This window comes from Rhinopithecus roxellana, chromosome 18 (assembly GCF_007565055.1).
Source record: "Rhinopithecus roxellana isolate Shanxi Qingling chromosome 18, ASM756505v1, whole genome shotgun sequence".
In the NCBI taxonomy this organism is placed as follows: Eukaryota; Metazoa; Chordata; class Mammalia; order Primates; family Cercopithecidae; genus Rhinopithecus; species Rhinopithecus roxellana.
In genome coordinates, this window is record NC_044566.1 from 44,846,571 (window position 1) to 44,870,271 (window position 23,701).

Below are 23,701 nucleotides of genomic sequence, written 5' to 3' on the forward strand. Positions count from 1 at the left end.
AAGTTCCAAGTTCTACAAATCTCTAGGGCAGGGGCAAAATGCCACCAGTCTCTTTGCTAAAACACAAGAGTCACCTTTGCTCCAGTTCCCAACAAGTTCCTCATCTCCATCTGAGACGACCTCAGCCTGGACCTTATCATCCTTATCACTATCAACATTTTTATCAAAGCTATTAAACAAATCTCTAGGCGCTTCCAAACTTTCCCCCATTTTCCTGTCTTCTTCTGAGCCCTCCAAACTGTTTCACCTTCTGTCTGTTACCCAGTTCCAAAGTCCCTTCCACATTTTCATGTATCTTTTTAGCAACGCCTACTCTACTGGTACCAATTTACTGTATTTGTTTTCAGACTGCTAGTAAAGACATACTCGAAATTGAGAACAAAAAGCAGTTTAATAGGACCTACAGTTCCACATGGCTGGAGAAGGTCTCACAATCATGGTGGAGGGCAAAAGGTATTCTCTTGCTGGTGGCAGCAAGAGAGAATGAGAGAAGAAGCAACGGTGGAAACCTCTGATAAACCCATCAGATCTCATGAGACTTATTCACTATCATGAGAATAGCATGGGAAAGACTTGCTCCCATGATTCAATTATGGCCTCCTGGGTCCCTTCCACAACATGTGGGAATTTTGGGAGATTCTATTCAGGTTGAGATTTGGGTGGGGACACAGCCAAACCATAGCATGCATATACTACATTTTGTTGATCATTGACTACATTTTGTTGATCTATTCATCTGTTTTTAGACGTTTATTTTTTTCTCAGCTCTATTAAGTGTAATTGACAAATAAAAATTATATATGCAGTATTTATCAGGCACAATATAATTTGATGTATGTATGCATAGTGATATGGTTAAAAAAGCAAATTAACATATCAATCATGTCACACACTTTTTTTGTGGTGAGAATATTTAAGATCTACTTTCAGCAATTTTCAAGTATACAATATATTAATATTAGCTATAGTCACCATGCTATATAATAGATCTATGAAACTATCCTAAGTGAAACTTTGTACCCATTGACCAATATTTTCCTGTTTCCCACTATCCTTCACCCCCTGACCCTGGCAACCGTCATTCCAGTCTCTGCTTCTGGGAGTTCAGTTTTTTTTAGATTCCACATATAAGTGAGATCATGAGGTATTTGTCTTTCTTTGTCTTGCTTATTTCACTAAGCATAATGTCCTCCAGGTTCATCCATGCAGTTACAATGATAATATTTCCTTCATTTTAAAGGATGAACAATATTCCTATATGTGTATCTATTATATATATATGTTATATATACATCACATTTTCTTTATATATTCACCTGTTGATGGATGCTTAGGCTGATTTCGTGTCTTGGCTATGGTGAGTAATGTTATAATGAACATGGGAGTGCAGATATTTCTTCAACATGCTGATTTCATTTCCTTTGGATGTGTACACAACAGTGGGATTGCTGGATCATATGATATTTCTAGTTTTAATTTTTTGGGGAACGCCCATACAGTTTTCTGTAATGGCTGTACTAATTTACATTCCCACCAACAGTATACAAAGGTTTCCTTTCTCCACACCCCCACCAACACTTCCTATCTTTTTGATAATAGTCATTCTGCAGGTGGGAGGTGATAGCTCATTGTGGTTTTAATTTGCATTTCCCTGATAATTAGTCATGATGAGCATTTCTACATATGCCTGTTTGTCATTTGTATGTCTTCTTTTGAGAAATGTCTATTCAGGTCCCCTGCCCATTTTTAAATTGGGTTATTTGTTTTCTTTCTATTGCATTGCTTGCATTCCTTATATATTTTGGATATTAATCCCTTATCAGGTATGTAGTTTGCAAATGTTTTCTCCCACCCTGTATGTTGTCTCTTGGTTTTCTTTTTCTGTGCAGAAGCTTTTAAGTTTGATATAATCCCATTTGTCTATGTTTGCTTTTGTTGCCTGTGCTTTTGGGGTTATAGCCACGAAATCATTGCCCAGACTAATGCCATGGAGCTTTTTTCCCCTACGTCCTCTTCAGGTAGTGTTACAGTTTCAGGTCTTACATTGAAGTCTTTAATTCATTTTTGAGTTGCCGTTTTATATGGTTTGAGGTAAGGGTACCATTTCATTCTTCTTCATGTAGATTTTCAGTTTTCCCAATGTCATTTATTGAGGAGAGTGTCCTTTCTCTATTATGAGCTCTTGGCACCTTTGTTAAAGATCAGTTGACCTTAAATGCATGGATTTATTCTTGAGCTCTCTATTCAGTTCCATTGGTTAATATGTCTGCTTTTGTGCCAGTTCTATGATGTTTTGATTACCATAGCTTTGTAGTATATATTGACATTGGATACTTTGATGCCTCCAGATTTGTTCTTTTTGCTTAAGATTGCTTTGGCTTTTCAGAATCTTTTGTGGTTCCATACAAATTTTAGAATTGTTTGTTTCTGTGAAAAATGCCATTGCCATTTTGATAGGGATTGCATTGAATCTGTAGATAACTTTGGGTAGTATGGACAATTTAACAATTTTAATTTTTCCAATCTATGAATACATGATATCTTCCCATTTATTTATTTCTTCTTCAATTTCTTTCCTTAACATTTTATAGTTTTTAGTATACAGGTCTTTTACCTCCTTAAATTTCTTCCTAAGTTTTTTTCTTGATATTATTGTAAATGAGACTGTTTCCTTAATTTCTCATTTGCATAGTTTGTTGTTAGTGTATAAAAACTCTATGTTGATTTTCTATTCTGTGACATTACTGAATTCATTTATTAGTTCTAACAGTTTTTTGGTATATTGTTTAGAGCTTTCTATATATAACACCATATCATCCGCAAGCAGAGAAATTTACTTCTTCCTTTCCTATTTGGATGCATTGTGTTTTTTTTCTTGCTTAATTTTCCTAGCTAGGACTTCCAGTACTATGTTGAATAAAAGTGGTAAGAGTGGACATCTTTGTCCTATTCCTTAAGCTGATAGACATTTAATTCGTTTTCACTTTTCTGGTTATTGTAAATAATGTGCTATAAACATTCATTTACAGATTTTTGTGTGAATATACGTATGTATTTCTCTTGGGTATATGCTTAGGAGTGGAATTTCAGGTTCATATGGAAACTCTGTTTAACTTTTTGGGAAGATGCCAACTGCATAAAGATAATGATAATTATAGTCACTGTGTATGTTGTATTATATCTCTGCTGCAGACAATGGTTAAATTATAAATGTTATATGTAAGTGTAGATTTAAAGTACTAGTTTATAATGAGTTAAGTTGGCTTGAAAGAAATATAAGTGTGGGGATGTTTTTGCGGACAAAAGCAAGAAGATGCTATTGCAAGTCTGTAGGAAGAGACCTTCACAGGTACATTAAGGAAAATAATAGGCTAGTTGAAAGATCCACGAAGGGTTAAAACTCCCGCACAAAACAGGCACTTAGAACACACCCTTGGGGAGGTAAAGACTACAGTAAAGGTTTATTTCATGAACAAAGGCATGCAACATGTTTGTTGCATGAACAAAACAACTTCTTTTGCATTAGGAAAGAAAATATATGTATCATGTTTACCATAGTACAAATAACATGTAATTATGAAAATATATACACAAATTATCTGATACTTCTTCTTTCAAGAGTTAAAGCCTAATTACTCTCCCCTTGAATGTGAGCTGGATTTAGCGACCCGCTTTTAAGAAACAGGTAGAAGTGGAAGTGATGCCGAACACTTTGGAGAACAGGTCATAGAAAGGCACTGTGGCTTCTGCCTTGGTCACTTTCTCTAGAATTATTCACTTTGAGGAAAGCCAGCTTCCATATTGCTCTATGAAGAGACCCACATGATGAAGAACTGAAGCCTCCAACAAACAGCCACATATCTAAACTTGGAAGTGAATCCTCCAATCTCAGTTGAGCTTTTGGATTACTGTAGCCTGTCCCCCCATCCTGTGAACAGATTGACTGCAACCTCATGATAGTCCCTGAAGCAGAAGAACCTCATAAATGACTTTAAAATTCTTAACTCTCAGAAACTATGCAAGATAATAAACATCTGTTGTTTTAAACTGTTAAGCTGCTAGGTTTTAGCATAATCTGTATAAGCAATAGATAAAAAATATACAAGGGGAAACCTCAGTAACTAATAGTGGTAGTGATGATGGTGGTGATGATGATGATGAAAGAGGAGGAGGAAGCTGCTGGTATGAGCCCCAAAGTCTCCTGTTTGGGAGGTAAAATAAATCTTTTTTATAAAACCCTTTTGTATTTTTTATTTTTTTTTCTTAACTATGGAGTAAAGAGTGTTGCAATGTTGCTTCAAGGGAGAGGCTCTTGCTGGTGAGTTGAAGAAACTCTACTTGTTCCTGACTGCGTTGGTTTCTCTCTTGGCACCTTGACCCTGTGATGCTTTATGGGAGGATACACACAAGTGATATTTCATTTCATGCAGAGCTCTCTGCCTAGATGTCAGCAGACTGCTTTTTCACTTTCTGTGTGAAAGTTCAGGTCACTGAGCAGAGAGTTAGTTTATCAAAATTACTTACCTAGACAAAATTCAGGTACAATCTAAAAATCTGTACTTACATATGCATAAATGACTGTTGTAACTTCTGTCATGTTTGTGCTTTAAAATAGAAATAAGGACAGTTGTCTTTGGGTTCTGTCAGTCATTAACCTTGCATAGCTGAACTGTAGAGCAAGGATCCCCAGCCCCCAGGCCATGGACCAGTACTGTCTGTGGCCTGTTAGGAACTGGGCCACACAGAAGGAGTGAGTGGTGGGTGAGTGAGCATTACTGCCTGAGCTCTGCCTCCTGTCAGATCAGCCACAGCATTACATTCTCATAGGAGTGCGAACCCTATTGTGAACTGCGCATGCGAGGGATCTCAGTTGTGTGCTCCTTATGAGAATCTAATGTCTGATGATCTGAGGTGGAACAGTTTCATCCTGAACCTCATGATCACCACAATCCATGGAAAAATTATCTTCCATGAAACCAGTCCCTGGTGCCAAAAAGGTTGGGGACCACTGCTTTAGAGGACTGCATAAGGATAATGATATTAATAGCCACTACATATAAGCTAAACACCTCACACAAACATATACATAATCTACTATGCTCAGCCAATCCTGATCACTGAGAAGAAGATTGCTTTTCAAAGATGTTAATTAACCCAAGGGTACTAGCAGTGGTGAGACTTGGCTTCAAATCTGGTTCTCATTGTCTCCAGAGGATGAGTTCCATCAATACCTAGTTTATTGAGAGTTTTTAATATGAAAGGGTGTTGAATTTTATCGAAGGCCTTTTTTGCATCTATCGAAGTAATCATGTGGTTTTTGTCATTGGTTCTGTTTATGTGATGGATTACATTTATTGATTTGTGTGTGTTGAACCAGCCTTACATCCCAGGGATGAAGCCGACTTGATTGTGGTGGATAAGCTTTTTGATGTGCTGCTGGATTCGGTTTGCCAGTATTTTACTGAGGATTTTTGCATCAATAATAGAAATACCTGAGGCTGGGTAATTTATAATTTTTCTTTTTTTGTTGTGTCAATGTAAATTAGTTCAATGATTGGGGAAGACAGTGTGGCAATTCCTCAAGGATCTAGAACCAGAAATACCATTTGGCCTAACAATCCCATTACTGGATATATACCCAAAGGATTATAAATCATTCTAATATAAAGACACACGCACACGTATGTTTATTGCAGCACTGTTCACAATAGCAAAGATTTGGAACTAACCCAAATGTCCATCAATTATAGACTGGATAAAGAAAATGTGGCACATATACACCATGGAATACTATGCAGGCATAAAAAAGGATGAGTTCATGTCCTTTGCAGGGACATGGATGAAGCTGGAAACCATTGTTCTCAGCAAACTAACACAAGAACAGAAAACCAAACACTGCATATTTTCACTCACAAGTAGGAGTTGAACACCGAGAACACATGGACACAGGGAGGGGAACATCACACACCAGTTGGGTGGGGGTGGCTAGGGGAGGGATAGCATTAGGATAAATATCTAATGTAGATGACGGGTTGATGGGTGCAGCAAACCGCCATGGCATGTGTATACCTATGTAACAAACCTGAATGTTCTGCGCATGAATCCCAGAACTTTAATAGAAAGTGAAAAAAAAAAAAGGAGTTCACGAGATCCCTCTATGACCACACTGTGTTCCTTCCTTACTACTCAACTGCCGCCTTTAATAAGGTAAATGCTTTTATCCAATTTATAGAACTGTTTAAACTTGATGGATATAAATGTAAAAGTTTGATGTTTTTCTCCAGTGCCTTTTCCACCTATGCTTTGTTCAGACTTCTTTCTCCATCCATAAATGACATTTTGGGTAGCACCATAGCCCTCGGATCACTTTCAGTTATTCGGTTAATGCAGTCTGTGGGAGGCAGCTTCTGGAATGACCCTCATGTTGGAGAGGCCCATATGGCAGGGAACTCAGGGTAACCTCTGGCCAACAGGAAGGGAGATACTGAGTCCCTCAGTCTAAGAGCTCATAAGTAATGGAATCCTGCCAACAACATGAATGAGCTTGGAAGTGGATTCTTCCCAGTGGGGCCCTGAGATGACTGTAACCCCAGCCAGCATCTTGATTGCAACCTGAAGCAGAACACCCAGCTAAGTTGTACCCAGATTCCTGACCCATAGAAACCAATAGTTTCAAGTGGTTTTAAGTCACTACATCTCTTATAAGAGACCAAACTGTGGTAGTCCATTCTGGTATTGCTATAAAGAAATACCTGAGGCTGGGTAATTTATAAGAAAGAAGAGTTTGTTTTGGATCATGGTTCTGCAGGCTGTATAGGAAGTGTGGTGCCAGCATCTGCTCCTGGTGACAACCTCAGGAAGCTTCCAGTTATGGTGGAAGGAGAAGGGGAACCAGTATGTCACATAGTGAGAGAGGGAGCAGGAGAGAGAGAAAGGAGAGGTCCCAGACTTTTAGACAATCAGATCTTTCTAGAACTAATAGCGAGAACTCACTTATCCCCACGGGGATGGAGCTAAACCATTCATGAGGAATCTACCTCTATGATCCAGTCACCTCCCACCAGGCCCCACCTCCAACATTGGGAATCACATTTCAACATGATATTTGGAAGGGACGAACATCCCACCTATATCAATAACGAAGGTACTGACCCAGCTTAAAATTTCAATTGGACATCCAATTTAATGATTATTTCCTATCATCCTCCCTTCCCCTTTCTGGCTATGGTCAGAAGACTTGCAGAGCCTGCCCTTTCATTTCTTCCTCCATCTCTGCTCCTTTGGGTTTCTGTCCCCCTGGTAGAAGCTGTGGAGGGACATGGAAAGACACAGTGTTTCTTACTTGAGTGGCATCTTCATCATCTTTCTGCTGTTACTTTGCTTCTCTGGCTTTGAGTAAATGTCTCTTGGGCAAGCATTCACCTCTTTCAGGACATATGTGTGAGTGGGTTCTTTGTAGGATGCTTTGGAGCTTCCCTGCGGTTTCCTGATCTTTTCTGATTCCTTTACAGAGTCTCTATCCCAGACAATCCACTCTACAGGTTCTTAGTGTTGGGATCTGCCTGCCAGCAGGATCTTGTGTGGGCACCTGCAAGCTGGCTCAAGTCCAACTACCTTCAATTGTGTCCATTTTGCACTGTTCATCTGCCACTAGCTCTTTCTGCTGTGCCGTTCCTCCCAATTCCAAGGCTGGATTGAACAAATAAAACACAGGACACCCAGCTGAATTTGCCCTAGATCTTAGCCAAAGGGCCAAGAAGTGATTGATATCCAGTTAAACTTGAATTTCAGATAAACAATGAATATTTTTTAGTGTAAGTAAGTTCTGTACATCGTATATTTTATCTGGCAACCCTGTCCCCATGCTCTTGCATTTTTCTCAAATAGACGCACAGAAAGATCAGCAAGTCCACTGCCCAGTGAGAGAATAAAATGCTAATATCCCTTCTGATGGCCAAGTAGAATGATTCTCTTGGCCAGTTCCTTGCTTGACTTGAGATAGGGATCCCAGGGAAGGGAGGGGAAAACTCATTATGAATACTGCATTTCACTGACTTGTATCCTCCAATGATTTGATTCTCAGGTTTGCATTTATAGACTAAGAGAGGGATGGGCAGTGAACTTTGAGGGTGTTCCGTGGTGGGTATCCCGCTTTAGTTGTGTGTTATGTGTTGTTTTCTTGGTCTCAGCTTGGGGTAGCTGGTTTCAGATCTTGGGAATTAGGAAAAATTCTCTTCCACTTCTTGTACGTACTACAACACAGCTGCATCCAGGCAACCCCAGACTTTCTCTTCTAAAGTTGTGATTGAACTTGGTTTTGTTATTCTAAGTTTTCTCTTGTATTTCAACAGCATGTGGTTTTGGAATCTGTCAGTTTCCACATGGTGAAAAAAGTTACCTTGTTTTGCTTCCCTCCCTTTTTCTTGTTTAAATATTTTAAAACACGTTTCTTGCTGCCTATTTGAGAACTTAAGTCTTCATTCAGACATCTGTTCTTGAGCTAGTGAGACTGTTAAGCTCTGATGTACCTGGAGTTCTCTATGGTGTCGATTCACACCTCTTCCTAAGTTCCCTGAATGTCCTGCAGATACTCTTTGCCCACAGTGTTGCCAAGCACTACCCAGATCCCCCAAAGAGGACTCTGGCATTCACTTCCCAGGCTGCTGACAGCTCACAGCTCAGTCACTTCTAGGGAATCGCCCTGAGGTAAAGGCAGCTGCTTCACCCAAGCTTCTGGCCCAACCCCGGGGACAGCCTACACTCTATACCTGGTCACTGGGGAAAGCTGAGGAGCAGATGACACAAAAGCCTGACCACTTCTGACATATTTAGGACAATCTCATGTCAACTTGAGGGTACCTCCTGAGGGTTAGTCTGTGTCCATGTTTCAATTGTATTGCTTAATTCCTGAACTGTTTTTTTTTTTTTTTTTTTTTTTTTGTTGTTGTTGTTGTTGTTAAAAATGTCTTTTATACTAAAATGTCCTTCAAAACTAGCTTGGAAAACACAACAGGATTAAATCCCAAATGTTTCTATTTCAAATGTTTTTTTTTTACTGATATATTTTTTTCTTAAAACTAGCTTGAAAACATGAAATGCATTACAACATGCTTAAATTCCACATTTTCTGTTAAAAATAGTGTTTTCTACCAGATTTTTACTCAAAAGTTGCTTGAAACTTCATTTCATTTTTATCCCAGCAGGCACTGTGTACTTTTCTGTTAAGAATTCTTTTATTAGATTCTCCCTAAAAATTAGCTTGGAAACATGATTTCATCACAACACATTTAAATTCCCTAGTTTTCAGTGGAATTTGAATGCATTTTGATGAAAATAATTTTTACAAGCTGGATTTGAGGGGAAAAAAATCTAATATAAAACAACTTTTTAACAGAAGAGTATTTAAGAAGATTGTGATGATAATCGTATTTCCAAGGTAGTCAGAGATTTCTTATTAGTATTATGTGATTGTTTTTCTTGCCTGTTATTGATAATAATTTATGAATAGCCTTTATATTTATGAATAAATTCAGTTCAGCATGTCTTGCATGTATTGATGTCTGACATTATTTGTGACCTTATACCTGTCAAAAGGTTGTCTGTCCTTTGGTGAAACTCTTAACAATCTTGCCATCTTGTTCCCACTCTTACCTAGTCCTCTTCATACCCTTAAAAAACATCCTCTGCAGCATACAGATGACGTGGTGATATCATCCTCTGATTTAAATTCTTCCCCAGCTTTACATCATCCAGAAACTCGGTTTGACCCAGCATTCTGCAGTGCTCTTGGGCCACACACAATCCTCTGCAGCCACACAGGCAGCCACACAGCTGTAGAGGTTGGTGGCCTGCAGCTCCGTTGGATTCAGACTGATAGTTTTTGGCATATCTAGTTCCAGAGTTTCCAATATATTTCCTCTATGAAAAGGATTCCAGGGATGTTTAAAAAGGCTCCCCTTTCTGTGATATGAGTTACAAATTTTTTTTCCAGTTTGAATTGCTATATATACAGTACTACAGGACAATTATGGCTGTAACTTCTTTGTTTTTCATTTTAACAATAACAGCAACAGCAAAAACCATAACAAGGTAAGTGAAACTTGCTAATGCCAGATTCAGAGGAAGTTCACAGCATCTTTCTTTTAGTGTGCCTCCTGATATTATGAACTCTAGGGACTTACACATATGTGAGGGTTGAGATTAGTGAGGGGAACATGGAGATGGGTCAGATATTGTCATTACTTCTTGCAGCCACACGGTGTCACTGTGAACAGTCAGTCATTTTGACAGATGCTGCCAGCCTGTTCCCGGCTCAGGTCTGTGTAAGCCACTGAGAATCTTTGAATGTTAGTCTTCAGTGGTGGATAACTCACTGTCTCTTTGTCATGTTTGGTCAAGAGTATCACATACTTGAGTTCTTAGGGACACAGTTTTTGACACCCAGTTCTTTCTGGCCCATTGAAGCCATTTTCCAAGGCACCAGAAGCCCCAGGAGCACTGTTAACAAACTGACACCGGAGTCTGCTTTTTGCAAAACAATGCCTATCCAGGCTTGGTGGCTCATGCCTGTAATCCCAGCACTTTGGGAGGCCAATGCGGCTGGATCACCTGAATAGGGAGTTCAAGACCAGCCTGACCAATATGGAGGAAACTCGGTCTCTGCTAAAAACAAACAAAAAACCAAAAAAACAAAATTAGCCTGGCATGGTGGTGCATGCCTGTAATCCCAGTTATTCAGGAGGCTGAGGCAGGAGAATCGTTTGAACCTGAGAGGTGGAGGTTGCGGTGAGCTGAGATTGCGCCATTGCACTCCAGCCTGGGCAACAACAGCGAAACTCCATCTCAAAACAAACAAACAAACCAATTCTTCATGTCTCTTTGCCAATTTATATTATTCTCTTTGCCAATTTATATTATTAGGGATTGGGCAACTTTTACCCTTCACCTCTTACGCTATGAAGGGTCTCATTGCATTAACTTTCCTGAAGGTTAGGACTATCTACACTTCCTACCTTAGCAAGGTAGGGACCCCAACACCTTCCCTAAAATGCTTCCCTTCCATGGTGATTTTCCTCTCATGCTAATTAAGATGAGTTCCTGTTATTCCTTGCTAGCTAAGAGAATGACTTTTCATCCTCCTTCAATCCTTCTAGTTTTGGTTGTTAGCAGAACACTCTCCAAGTGATCTCGATCACTTCCTTTGAGAAGTTAATATCTGACAAAAGAGAAAAACATATAAGCGTGTCATTATTTTATACTTTGATAAGCATAACACTTTATAGCTTATTTTTCCCCTTGTGTTTCAACAAAGTGAAAACATCTTTAAGTGGGATCCTGATCCATCCCTCCTCACTGGGTGGGATCTCCCTGTGGGAATTTCAGCAACTGCAGCCAAGGTTATATGGAAAGAACTCTGATCTCTCCCTGGGACGGAGCCCCTGGGGGAGGTGCAACTGACATCTCTGTGGTTCAGTCAACTCAGCCTTTCCAGCCTGCTGGCTCTGAAGAGTCCAGACAGTCTGGACAAGGAAGGGTTCCCCTCAACACGGCACACCTGCTCTACCAAAAGCAGCCAGCCTGCTTCTTCAAGCAGGATTCTGATCCTGTCCCCCATGACTGGGTGAGACTTCCCAACAGGGGTCTCCAGACACCTCCTACAGGAGCATCCAGGCTGACAACAGGTCACTAGTACCCTGGGATGGAACTCCCAGAGGAAGGAGTAGGCTGCCATCTTTGCTATTTTACAGCTTTCACTGGTGATAACTCCAGGTAAGGGAAAAACCGAGGCAACTAGGGTCTGGAGCAGTCCCCAGGAAACTGCAGCAGCCCTATGAAAGAGTGGCCTGACTATGAAAAGAGAAACAAATTGAAAGCAACAACATCAACATCAACAAAATAGACTCCACAGAAACCCCATTCAAAGGTCAGTAGCCACGAAAATGGAAAGTAGATTAGTCCACAAAGATGAGAAAGAATCAATGCAACAAGGCTGAAAAGTCCACAAGCCAGAGTGCCTCTTCTCCTCTAAATGACCACAGCAACTCTCCGGGAAGGGCATAGAGCTGGGCAAAGGCTGAGATGCCTGAATTGACAAAAGTAGGCTTCAGAGAGTGGCTAATAACAAACTTTGCTGAGCTACAGGAGAATGTTGTAACCCAGTGCAAAGAAGCTAAGAATCATGATGGAACAATACAGGAGCTGATAACCAGAACACCCAGTTTAGGAAGAAACATAACTGACCTGATGGAGCTGAAAAACACAATATGAGAAATTTACAATGTAATCACAGGTATCAATATCAGAATAGACCAAGTGGAGGAAAGAATTTCAGAACTTGAAGACTGTCTTTCAGAAATACAATAGGCAGACAAGAATAGAGAAAAAAGAATAAAAAGGAATGAACAATACCTCTGAGAAATGTGGGACTATGTAAAAAGACTGAACCTACAACTGATTGGGGTGCCTGAAAGAGACTGGGAGAATGGAACCAAATTGGAAAATATACTTCAGGATATCATCCAGGAGAACTTCCCCAACCTAGCAAGACAGGTCAACATTCAAATTTAAGAAACCCAGAGAACCCCAGTAAGATACCCCATGAGAAGATCAACCCCAAGACATATAACATCATCAGATTCTTCAAGGTTGAAATGAAAGAAAAAATATTAAGGGAAGCCAGAGAGAAAGGCCAAGCCACCTTTAAAGGGAAACCCATCAGACTAATAGCAGACCTCTCAGCAGAAACCCTAGAAGCCAGAAGAGATTGGGGACTAATATTCAATATTCTTAAGTAAAATAATTTCCAACTCAGAATTTCATATCCAGCCAAACAAAGCTTCATAAGTGAAGGAGAAATAAGATCCTTGTCAGACAAGCAAATGCTGAGGGAATCCACCACCACCAGGCCTGCTTTGAAAGAGCTCCTGAGGGAAGCACTAAATATGGAAAGGAAAAACCATTCCCAGCCACTGCAAAAACACACTGAAATACACAGGCCAGTGAGACTATAAAGTAACCACATAAACAAGTCTGCAAAATAACCAGCTAGCATCATGATGACAGGGTCAAATTCACACATAACAGTATTAACCTTAAATGTAAATAGGCCAAATGCCCCAAATAAAAGACACAGAATGACAAGCTGGATAAAGACTCAAGACCCATCAGTATGCCATTGTCAAGAGACCCATCTCCCATGCAAAGACACACATAGGCTCAAATTAAAGGAATGGAGGAAAATTTACCAAGCAAATGGAAAACAGAAAAAAGCAGGCATTGCAATCATAGTTTCTGACAAAACAGACTAAACCAACAAAGATAAAAGAAGACAAAGAAGGGCATTACATAATGGTAAAGGGTTCAATTCAATAAGAAGAGCAAACTATCCTAAATATAATATGCACCCAATACAGGAGCACCCAGATTCATAAAGCAAGTTCTTAGAGACCTACAAAGAGACTTCGACTCACACACTATAATAGTGGGAGACTTTGTCATGCCACTGATATTATTAGGCAGAGCATCAAGACAGAAAATTAACAAAGATATTCAGGACCTGAACTCAGCTCTGGATCAAACAGACTTGATAGATATCTACAGAACTTTCCACTCCAAAATGACAGAATATACATTATTCTCATTGCCACATGGCACCTCCTCTAAAATTGATCACATAATCAGAAGTAAAACACTCCTCAGCAAATGCAAAAGAACTGAAATAATAACAAACAGTCCCCCAGACCACAGCACAATCAAATTAGAACTCAAGAATAAGAAATTCACTCAAAACCACACAACTACATGGAAATTGAACAACCTGTTCCTGAATGACTCCTAAGTAAATAATGAAATTAAGGCAGAAATCAAGAGGTTCTTTGAAACTAATGAGAACAAAAAGACCAGAACAATGTACCAGAATCTCTGGGACGTAACTAAACCCGTGGTAAGAGGGAAATTAATAACGCTAAATGCTCACATCAAAAAAGCTAGAAAGATCTCAAATTGACAACCTAACAACACAACTAAAAGTACTAGAGAACCAAGAGGAAACAAACCCCAAAGCAAGCAGAAGACAAGAAATAAACCCAGATCAGAGTGGAACTGAAGGAGATAGAGACATAAAAACCCTTCAAAAAATCAACAAATCCAGGAGCTGTTTTTTGGAAAAAATTAATGAAATAGATAGACTGCTAGCTAGACTAATAAAGAAGAAAATAGAGAAGAATCAAATAGACACAATCAGAAATGGTAGGGGGGATATTACCACTGACCCCACAGAAATACAAATAACCATCAGATAATACTATACACACGTCTATGCACATAAAGTAGAAAATCTAGAAGAAATGAAAACATTCCTGGATACATACGCCCTCCTAAGGCTGAACCAGGAAGAAATTGAATCCCTGAATAGACCAATAACGAGTACTGAAATTGAGGCAATAATAAATAGCCTACCAACAGCAACAACAAAAGCCCAGGACCAGAAAGATTTATAGCTGACTTCTACCAGAGGTACAAAGAAGAGCTGGTACCATTTCTACTGAAACTATTCTAAAAAATTGAAAAGGAAGGACTCCTCCCTAACTCATTTTATGAGGCCAGGATCATCCTTAACAAAACCTGGCAGAGATACAACAAAAAAAAAGAAAACTTCAGGCCAATGTCCGTGATGAACATTGATCAAAAATCCTCAATAAAATATTGGCAAACTGAATCCAGCAGCACATCAAAATGCTTATGCACCATGATCAAGTTGGGTTCATCCCCAGGATGCAAGGTTGGTTCAACATATGCAAGTCAATAAATGTAATTCATCACATAAACAGAACTAAAGACAAAAGCCACTTGATGATCTCCATAGACGCAAAAAGGCCTTTGATAAAATTCAACACCACTTCATGCTAAATACTCTCAATAAACTAGGTTCTGAAGTAACATACCTCAAAATAATGAGAGCCATTATATGACAAACCCACAGCCAATATTATAGGGAATGGGTAAAAACTGGAAGCATTTCCCTTGAAAACCAGCACAAGACAAGGATGCCCTCTCAGTACTCCTATTCAACATAGTGTTAGAAGTTCTGGCCAAAGCAATCAGGCAAGAGAAAGAAATAAAGGGTATTCAAATAGGGAGAGAGGATGTTAAAATATCTTTGTTTCCAGATGGCATGATCCCATGTCTAGAAAGTCCAATTGTTGCAACCCCAAAGCCTCTTAAGCTGATAAGCAACTTCAGCAGTCTCAGGATACAAAATCAATGTGCGAAAATTGCTAGCATTCATATAAACTAACAACAGGCAAGTAGAGAGCCAAATCATGAATGAACTCCCATTCATAATTGCTACAAAAAGAATAAAATACCTAGGAATATAGCTAACAAGGGGGAATGAAGGACCTCTTCAAGGGTAACTACAAACCACTGCTCAAGGAAATAAGAGAGGACACAAACAAATGGAAAAACATTCCATGATCATTGATAGGAAGAATCAATATCACGAAAATGGCCATACTGCCCGAAGTAATTTGTAGATCCAGTGCGATTCCCATTAAACTACCATTGACATTCTTCACAGAATTAGAAGAAACTATTTTAAAACCCATGTGAAACCAAAAAGATCCCAAATAGTCAAGACAATCCTAAGCAAAAAGAACAAAACTGGAGGCATCATGCTACTCAACATCAAACTATACTACAAGGCGAGAGTAACCAAAATAGCATGATACTGGTATAAAAGCAGACACATAGACCAATGAAACAGAATAGAGAGCTCAAAGATAAGACCACACACTTAAAATTCTCTGATCTTTAACAAACCTGACAAAAACAAGCACTGGGGAAAGGATTTCCTATTTGATAAATGGTGCTGGGAGAACTGGCTAGCCATATGCAGAAAATTGAAACTGGACCCCTTCCTTACAACTTATACAAAAATTAACCCAAGAAGGATTAAAGATTTAAATGTAAACCCCAAACTATAAAATCCCTAGAAGAAAACCTAGGCAAAACCATTCAGGGCATAGGCATGGGTAAAGATTTCATGACAAAAACACCAAAAGCAACTTCAAACAAAAGCAAAAATTGATAAATGGGATCTAATTAAACTAAAGAATTTCTGCACAACAAAAGAAACCATAATCAGAGTGAACAGACAACCTACAGAATGGGAGACAATTTTTGTGATCTATTTATCTGACGGAGGCCTAATATCCAGAGTCTACAAGGAACTTAAACAAATTTACAAGAAAAAAAAAAACATTAAAAAGTGAACAAAGGACATGTACAGACATGTCTCAAAAGAAGACATTTATGCAGCCAATAAACATATTTAAAAAAGCAAATGCAAATCAAAATCACAATGAAATACCATCTCATGCCTGTCAGAATGGTGATTATTAAAAAGTCCAGAAACAACAGATGCTGGTGAGGATGCAGAGAAAAAGGAATGATTTTATGCTGTTAGTGGGAGTGTAAAGTAGTTCAACCATTGTGGAAGACAGTGTGGTAATTCCTCAAAGATCTAGAGGCAGAAATACAATTTGTCCCAGCAATTCCATTACTGGATATGTACCCAAAGGAATATAAATCATTCTGTTATAAAGATACATGCACACGTGTGTTCACTGCAGCACTGTTCACAATAGCAAAGACATGGAATCAACCCAAATGCCCATCAATGATAGACTGGATAAAGAAAATGTGCATATACACCATGGAATCCTATGCAGCCATAACAAGGAATGAGATCATGTGCAGGGACATGGATGGAGTTGGAAGCTGTTATCCTTAGCAAACTAACACATGAACAGAAAACCAAAAACACTGCATGGTCTCACTTTTATAAGTGGGAGCTGAACGATGAGAACACATGGACACATGATGGGGGACAACACACACTGGGGCCTGTTTGGGGTGGGGTTGGGGGAGTGAGAGCATCAGGAAGAATAGCTAAGGAATGCTGGGCTTAATACCAAGGTGATAGGTTGATCTGTGCAGCAAACCACCATGATACATGTTTACCTATGTGAAAAACCTGCACATCCTACACATGTACCCCGGAACTTAAAATAAAAGTTGAAGAAAAAAAAGAAGAATCATTTACGGAGCTTGCTTAAAACGCATGTGCCTGGGCCATACTGAGAATTTTATTTCAAGTCTGGTTATGCATATTTAAAACTCCTCTGCTAAGTCTGATGAACACATATCCACAATTAAGAACTATGACTTAATGTCATATAAGACTATATTTGTCCTTGATTTATTTTCATATCAATGTGAAGATGTAATGAGACAGAGTTCTGTTAAAACCAAGAATTCTTCAGAAATGAATGTGTGTGAGCAGTGACAAAACATCAGAATAGTGAGAAATGGTAAGACCATGCAACTCTTTCACATTGCAGCCTGTCCCCAACTAGAATACAAGGTGCCATCCATGACAACTCATCATGACAGCCCAGTGTCCTCCAGGCTATGCTGTTTGTTGGAAAAAATCAAGAACCTGGGTTATAACCCAAGAGTTTCTGACATACCATTCAGGCTGAGGAAGACACAGAAACTTCTGGGCCACGTGAACCACAGCCACAGCCTCATCAGCAAGCACCAAAAGCACTCAGGAGGCAGGAGTAATGCTGGTGGCAAGCATCACCACAGGATCAACTTCGACAAACCTCACCTAGGTTCCTTTGGGAAAGTTGGTATAAGGATTACCACTTAAAGAGGAACCAGAGCTCCTGCTCAAATGCCAACCCCAATAAATTGTGGACTTTGATCAGTGTACAGACACAGGTGAATGATGCTAAAGACAAAACTGGAGCTGCCCCCACCATTGATGTGGTGTGATCAGGCTACTACAAAGTTCTGGGAAAGGGAAATCTACCAAAGCAACCTGTCATCATGAAGGCCAAATTCTTCAGCAGAAGAGCTGAGGAGAGGATTAAGGGTATTGGAGGTGGGGCTTGAGTCCTGGTGGTATGAAACCACATGGAGGGAGGTTTGTTAAATGCTAACAACTGCTACAAATATATGTATATTATATATATGAAGTTAAATCCAGGTACTGTGATTGTTCACCTGAATTTTGGTTCTTGTGATGGTGCTTTCCTGTGTACAGATAGTTGTTAAAATTTGGTGTTCCAGCAGTAGGGAGATGAATGGTGTGGCTTCTATTCCTCCATCTTGTTCCACCCTCTGTGGTTTGGTTTTTAAAAATTAGTTTTGGAAAGTTCTTGACCATTATGTCTAAAAAGGTTGGTTCAAATTATGCAAGTCAATAAATGTGCTCCAATTTACATATATGTTAGAAAACTTGATATTAGCCCATGTGCCTCTCACATTGTGTTTTTTCCCCAACATTCTTCTCTCTCCGTTCTCCAGTATGAATAATTTAAATGACAGTGTTCACATTCATGCGTCTTTTCTGCTGATGTTCAATCTGCTATTAAGCCTTTCCAATTTATTCTTAATTTCAGATACTCTGTTCTTCAATCTTAGAATATACTCGAATTAGTTTTTAGGAATTTCATTTATCTTTTGATGTTCTCCACATTTTTGTTCATTTTGTTCATCTTTTACTCCCATTTATTTAACCTACTTATAGGTTAATTTAGTCTATAAGAGTCAATTTAAAGTCATTTTATTCTAATTGCAATAACTTTTTAATCTGTTGGTCTCCTTTCATTGACTATTTTTTAACGTTCTGATTAACAGTCATATGTTACTTTTTTCACATCTCATACTTTTTTATGGTATGCTGGATACTGCATTTAATAAACTTTTAAATTTTAGAATAGATTTAGATTTGCAGAAAAATTATGAAATTGTATGGAGAGTTTCCACATACCCCTGTAAGAAAACATTTAAATGGTCCATTTTCAGCCATGGTAAATCTTAAGTACCGGCAGCCAGCCTGCGGATGTGACAAACTGCACGGCTCATGCACCTAGAAAGTCACAATAAGTGGACAGAATGTAGAGGGGGGTTAGCCGATAAAAGGGAAGAAAGTTTCATTATTGGGAAATCAAAACTTAAGTGGGGAAAGGGACTGGGGTATAATCTTATAAGGTGGATAATGAAACTTAGGTGACATCCAGGAAGATTGTAACCCTATAGTACTAGACCAATGAGGAACTGGGGGAGAGACTTGCATGCTAGGAGATAAGTTACCTGCTGTAACTCCCTCAGATGTGCCTGCCTACCACACACCTGATCTTGTAAGACCACCATTAAGTCTTGCTTCCACTATTCTTCGTGTCTCTGAGTCCAGAGACACAGTTTGGATGGGTAAATGTGTTTCTAATACCCCGCATCCAGTTTCTCCTCTTATAAATATCTTACATTAGTATGGTATGCTTGTTATAATTAATGAGCCAACATTAATATATTATAGGCATACCACAGAGATATTACAAGTTTGGTTTCGGACCACCACAATAAAGTGAATATCACAATAAAGTGAGTTACATATTTTTTTTGGTTCCCAGTGAATATAAAAGTTATGCTTTCACTATACTGTATAGTCTATTAAGTGTGCAATAGCATCATGTCTAAAAAAACAATGTACATACCTTGGTTAAAAAATACTTCATGAGTATAAAATGCTGACACAGAGATATGAAGTGAGTATATGCTGTTGGAAAAATGGTACCAATAAATTTGCTTGATGTAGGGTTGCCACAGACCTTCATTTCATAAAAACTTTAATGTCTGCAAACTGTAATAAAGCAAAGCACAATAAAAAGAAATACGCCTGTATTATTAACTAAAATCCATACTTCATTCAGATATCCTTAGTTTTTACCTAATGTTCTTCTTTTGTTCTAGCATCCCACTCAGGATATTACATTACATTTAGATGCTGCATCTTATTATGCTTTGTTTGGTGGACAGTTTCTGACTTTCCTTGTCATTAATGATGTTGAAAACCTTGAGTATTGATTACACATTTTGTATAATATTCCTTAATTGGACATTGTCTGTTTTCTTTGTGATTAGGCCAGGGTATGAATTTTTGGGAGGAAGACCACAGAGATGAAGTGCCGTTTTCTTCACATTATATCAAGCGTACATACTACCAATAGGACTTATCGCTGCTGATGTTAATTTTGCTAAAGTAGTGGACTTCAGGTTGAATTACTGTAAAATTACTCTTTGTTCCCCCTTTCCATGCTCTACTGCTTTTAAAGAAACCCCTAAGCATAGCCCACACTTAAAGAATGAGGCGTTAAGCTAAGTACTCCTCCTTGGAGAGAGTGTATCCCTTGCATCTCTTTCAGCCATAATCCACTGTTATTATAGAGGAGTCTTGTTGGTACAGCAGTAAGGTGTGAAGGACGAGTATTCTTTAATCTTAAGATTAATTCTTAGTCTCAGTGGGACTATATCTCTCATATGTGACTTTCAGAAGTTTGTTTTTTCCTAGTGCTACAGCTTTTTATTTCCCTCCTCCTTTCCCTGGACATGATATTTCCAATCTATTCCTTGAGCCTCTTATCCCTGTTGACTTTCTTCCCTCTCTTCTCTCCCCAGTGACAGGAAGGTGAGGCAGGAAGGCTAGAAGGGTCTGAGGTGGGAGTGATCCCTTTCCCCAGCTAAGAAAGACTCACAAAGTCTTTTCTTCTAGAAAGTAGGTTTTTGTTATGAAGAAGGATCTGGGTGTATTCACAATTGGTACTCTTCCCTTCCCCATGTTAAAGCAATGAATGGATCTTCTAAAGCACACAGAGATTTGGCAAACCCTAAGGAGATTTTTCACTTTATGCTAGTTCAAACCCAGTCTCTAGCAGTTTATCAAAGTTACCATTTAAATGTTTCTAACATTGTGTCACTCCAGTGACTTCTGCTTCAGGTGCGACTCTCTGCATGTACCTGTTTCTCTTCATTTTGGAATTATAGGTTTCCCTACAACCTTGGTCCTTTGAAAAAGCCTAGAAAAGTCATTAATTTTCAGTTTATTCAAGTTTTTCTTATTGAAAAGATGAGAGTGACAACTTTCAAGCTCTTTTTAAAGCCGATACAGAAACTCTAAACGTAATGTTTCAAAGAACTGTAGAGACTGGAATGAACATGATTTTTCCCTACTTTTTCTTTCAAATATTTGTAAAACTTTAAGTCCAAAGGACTGCCTATATGGAATGATTGTAGAAATTTTGTTGTCTTTCTTTAAAAATATTTAACAAAAAAAAATCTGTCTTTTCCACGGACTAATACTTTAATTTTCACCATAAGGGAATCCTTTATAAACTTACATCTTTGTTAAAATAAAGACAATAATACTTTGCTTGGTGATGATAGAATAAGAGGTCCCAGGCTTCACTACTGCCCACAGAGAGTTAAACTAGCAGCTATCCACAGATAAGAACACCTTGGTGAACACTTTCCAAATAGCAAAAGGGCCCAAGTCACCTGTGTGGTCCATGGAATGAAAAGGAGCTGCATGGAAAGGGTAAGAGAAAGGATCTCACTTTGACTGTGTTGCTCTCCCACTCCCCAAGTTGGCACAATGCCACACAGGGAGGAATCTCCAGGGACCACAGTTTCTATGGAAGGAAAGAGAACTGGAGGTGGACATCCAGCTCTCCTAACGTTCTGAGATGCTTCCCAGGAAGTCCACTCCCATCTCACCTCAAAGACAACACAGTGGAAAATAGCACAGCACAGCTAGACCACCAGGGATCAGGAAGAAATAAAGCAAGGGGGCAGAGCCCACAGCAGTGAGCATGTGGATCTTGGTGGTAGCTCTATGTACCTGTCAGTGGTGGCATCAAATCAGAGGTACTACCTAACAGTATAGCCCACCCACAAAGCCATGCTGTGGTCACTACCAGAAACAGTGGGATGTTTTATCTGGCTTGAATTCCTAGATAGCCAGCCTCTAGGACCAGTCTCAGACCTCACCCAGGACAATACCCTTGATGAACGTAGATGCAGAAATCCTCAATGAAATCCTAGCAAATAAAATTCAACAACACATTAAAAGAATCATTCACCGTAATCAAGTGGAATTTCTCCCTGGGAAGCAAAGATGGTTCAACATATGCATATGAATAAATGTTATGCATCACATTAGCAAGAATGAAGGACAAAAACCATGTGATCATCTCATGTCATCTCACTGATGCAGAAAATTATTTCACAAAAGAAAACATCCATCCATGATGAAAACACTCAACAAATCAGGTATAGAAGAAATGTACCTCAACACAATAAAAGCTATATATGACAAGCCCACATCTAACATTATACATAGTGAAAAATTGCTCTAAGATCCAGAACAAGACAAATGTGCCCACTCTTACCACTTGTATTCAACATGGTACTGAAAGTTTTTGCCAGAGCATTTAGGCAAGAGGAAGAAATAAATGGGATCTAAATAGGAAAGGAAGAAGTTAAGTTGCTGCTGTTTGCTGATGATATGATGTTGTATATAGGAAATCCTAATGATTTCATCAAAAAACTGTTAGAACTAATAAATGAGAAAAGTAAAGTTCCAGAATACAAAATCAATACACAAAAATTAGTAGTATTTCTATACACTAAGAACAAACATTTCAAAAAAGAGAACAATTGCATTTAAAGTAGCTATAATGAATAAAATTAACCAAGGAAGAATAAATTTAAGGAGGTGAATGATCTGTACACTGAAAACCTGTGAAACATTAATGAAAGAAACTGGGGAAGACACAAATAAATGGAAAGATATCCTGTGTTCATGAATGAAAAGAATATTGTTAAATTGTCCATCCTACCCAAAGCAATTTCCAGATTCAATACAATTCCTGTCCAAATTCCAATGTAAATTTTCATTTTATGGTTGATCCATAACTTGGCTATTCATTTATAAAATGAAAATTTAATAAAATAAAAAATTTCTAAAATGTATATTGAATCCCCCAAAACTTCAAATAGCCAAAGCAATCATGAGCACAAAGAACAAAGCTAGAGGCATCACATTACTTGATTTCAAACTATATTACAAAACAATAGTAATTAAAACAGAGTAACACTGACATAAAAGTAGACTCATGGAACAGAACAGAGAGCCCAGAAATGAACCCAGGCATGTACAGTCAATTGATTTTTGACAAAGGTGCCAAGTATATGTATTGGGAAAATAACTCTTCAATAAATGGTGTTGAAAAAAACCTGTATATCCATATGCAGAGGAATGAAATTAGACCCTTATCTCACTCCATATACAAAAATCAGCTCAAAATAATTTAAAAACTTAAATGTAAGACCTGAAACTGTAACATTATAGAATAGATCTCACAGGGAAAAAGCTCCATGACTTTGGTCTGGGCAATGATTTTTTTGGATATGACTTTAAAAGCACAGGCAAGAAAAGCAAACATAAGCAATAGGACTGCAACAAATTAAAAAGCTTCTGTATAGCAAAGGAAACAGTCAATGCAGTGAAGAGACAATTTACTGAATGGGAGAAAATGTTTGTGAATCATATACATATTTGTGAATCATGCATCTGATAAGGCATTAATATCCAAATACATAAGCAACTTAACTCTATAGAAATAAAACAATCTGATTAAAAAATGGACAATGTGACTTGGCATATAAAAAGGGGAAAATGGGCAAGGGACTTTGGCAGATATTTCTCAAAATAAGACATACAAATGGCCAACAGATATTTCAAAAAACGCTACATATAACTAATTATTAGGGAAGAGCAAATAAAACCACAATA

General features: G+C 38.5%; 1 pseudogene; it reads left to right on the top strand.

The window, feature by feature from the left end:
* Positions 1–17,380: 17,380 nt before the first annotated feature.
* On the top strand, positions 17,381–17,976 carry LOC115894544 (annotated as a pseudogene).
* Positions 17,977–23,701: the final 5,725 nt, after the last annotated feature.